Below are 3,165 nucleotides of genomic sequence, written 5' to 3'. Positions count from 1 at the left end.
AACATAAATAATAACTGTTAACATATCTTTTTACTTTAAATATATTTTTTCGATTTCTTGAGACTGGTAATTATTTATTAAATAAATCAAAATTGTATCCTTGTATACTCTCAACACTTTTTATTACATCAATAGTTCAACGTTTCGGGCATCCTCAAGGACAATCTTCAATATAAATTCTCATCTCATATCAAAATTTAAAAATTGTTTTGCAGGCTATTCTGCCAAGGTCAGTAATAATAAGTCAAATAAACCCTATTTTTTAAAAAATTTATAAACATTTAAAACTTTTAATTTTCAATTTATGCACACTATCACTACCATATAGACAAATATATAGTTTAATGGAAAATTAAATGTTTATAATTTTTTTTTAAAAAATAGGGTTTATTTGACTAATAATTAATGACCTGGGCAGAATATCCTGCAAAACAGTTTTTAAATTTTGATGTGAGGTGAGAATTTATATTGAAGATTGTCCTTGAGGATGGCCGATTTGCCCGAAATGTTGGACTATTGATGTAATAAAAAGTGTTGAGACTATACAAGGATACAATTTTGATTTATTTGATATCTTTTTACTTTATTACATTTTTTTATTTATCATGTAACATATTCTATTTGGCTTAGAACTACTGAAAACAATTTAATTAAAATTTGTTCGGTATATTTAAATAAAACTATTAAAAATCATAAAATCTGTTGAAAATAAAAGTGAATAATTCGGTACAGCTATTATTTCATAGAACAGCATTCGTATAATTTTTCAATATTTTTATATATTTAAATACATTGGTTAGAAATAAGACATAATAAAAAACTAAATGTAATAGATATTTTTTTTATTTATTTGTCAAAAAAAAAATCATCAGGATTATATTAAATCGAAATACATACATGAATTTATTTACATATAAATAACCTGACGTGATGAAAATGTATAGAGCAACATCCTAATTTCCTATCCCACTCAAAAACTACCATAAGCAAACTGTATCCATAGATTAAAAGTGATCCGTTTAATCCTCGAGAAGAAACAAGGACCGACTTTCTACGACCTAGATCCATGAGAGGTTGTAAAAGTTAAATGAGATGATTGGTTCACTGAGAAGTTACTTTTACTATGGCGTTGAGTACAGAGGCTAATGTGCCGCTATGATTTATATTCTCACATTTCCAGGGCAGCGGTGCAGTCCATTCTACCCATACCATATCCAATCTTGTCTTTTCAGTTGGATAACTGTTCGTACTCCCGTAAAATGTGTCCCATTCCGGGTGACAGTTAAGTCCAATGAAATGTATTCGAGATAACTATCTATTAGATTTTGATAAATATGATATAATTTAATAGATTTGGAAGCTAATTGTCTTCAAACTATGAGCAAAATATCTGGTGCATCAAAGAACTTTCACTTATCACCTTTTGCTTACTTTGAGATGAAATTAATTTTTTTACGTACAGGTATTTCTCTACAATGCAGAAGGATGCCAATACTTCCACTTACTAAATATTCCATATATAGGTAAGGTGACGTAAGATCTAACAATCAAACATTTATTTTCTCACTGGAAGATTGCTGATTGACCGTGTGTATCAATAAATGGAATATGGTCCGGGTCACATTAAACTCAAATAGTAATATTATTATTATTATATTATTATTTCAACCAACGTTTCGCTCAATGTTAGTTGTAGTTAATTTAAATAAACTTAACGGTATTTAAGTTTAAGGGTTTCTTCAAATGTTAAATCGAATATTAACTTTGTAACTACCTAGAACACAACAGTTTAATAAAATATAACAAAGTTGTCTATTTTAACAATCCCCAGACATAAGTCAGCAGAGGTCTATGTCTGGGGAGCGGCATCCTTTACGAAAAGAAAGAATTACAACCTTTTCAAAATACAGTCGTAAGAATTGCATTGGATGCTTCTTGATTTGTAAGAAATAGCCAATTGAATCACAAATAGAGACAATAGAGGATTACATAAAAAAAAAGTTCATGAAGTTCCAATCCCTGTTACCTACAGTTAAAGTAGCAGTAACCTATAACTTGGGAAACCCAACCACAACTCGAAGATTGGAGCACAGGCTGATACAGGACATCCTGTTATAAATTCTATATTTATTAGTTCTGTTAAAAGTTTATTTTATCTTAATATTTTTTTTCTCATCATCTTTTTTTTAAATTCCCTTTCTTTTTTTTTGTCATTAGTCAATTATTTTGTTTTTAATCCATAAATGTCATTGTTTTTGTTATTAACTTTACTTTATTATCTTTTATTAAGAATTATTATTTTATCTTAATTTTTATTTATTTATAACATTGTATGTAGTTAGGAGTGTCTTTTGTATGAGACTATATCCCCCCACCCACAATCAATAGTTAAAAAAAGAAATGTACCACTTACATTAACCATATAAGGCCCACCAGGTCGATCTGGTATTAAATAAATAAGGCATCTGTGTGAAGACAGATTTCTCTTTTAGTTAATTATAAATTCTTTCATAGATCATATTTATCTACTTGAAAAATTTTGGTTATATCTCATTGGCATTTTTTGCTTAAAAACAACCTAGAATGGCAAAAGAAGGACTTTTAGAATACCATGTTCTGCTACATGTAATATTTTGGGGGTATGACAGAAAAAAAACAATAATGTTCTTTGCAATAATCATTTTTGAAGCACGTACAAAACATTTTCTCAACGTATTTTATTTTACAAAATTGAAGACAATAAAAAGAGTTCTTAATGATCTATTCCATTAGGAAAGGAGTTTTGAGAAATCATGTTCCGCAACATTCCACATAATGATTCTTTTTATCGAAACAATGAAATAAAGTCATATGATTATTTTAAATCTTAAAATAATAGCAACACTCAAAACATAATAATTGTATATTTTTTTAGGATATTACAAAAGAAATAAAAGACTAAGGATTTTCCAGTGGTTTTTAAATATGTAAACATTTCTAAAAGCTGAGACGGGTTTGGGAATAAAAGTTATTGTTGGATAATATTGTAATAGTGAGAGTGAAAGGTAAAAAATTGTTAATTGCTGCTAATATTTTTTTTTCTTACCTTCTTTATTATAAATAACAATATTAATATATACCTAAGTATATACAAACGTAACTGGTGCCTTTCCTTTTACGTTTGTA

At 27.8% G+C, this 3,165-nt stretch overlaps 1 protein-coding gene across 1 annotated transcript in view; it reads left to right on the top strand.

Moving 5' to 3' along the window:
• LOC106677375 (uncharacterized) overlaps positions 1–3,165 on the top strand; it is a 206,629-nt gene that overhangs the window by 155,298 nt on the left and 48,166 nt on the right. The window lies entirely within an intron of this gene.

This window comes from Halyomorpha halys, unplaced genomic scaffold (genome assembly GCF_000696795.3).
Source record: "Halyomorpha halys isolate HHAL.00 unplaced genomic scaffold, Hhal_1.1 Scaffold95.1, whole genome shotgun sequence".
NCBI classification, from domain to species: Eukaryota; Metazoa; Arthropoda; class Insecta; order Hemiptera; family Pentatomidae; genus Halyomorpha; species Halyomorpha halys.
The sequence above is the reverse complement of the archived record's forward strand: the minus strand, read 5'-3'. Positions and strand labels throughout refer to the sequence as shown.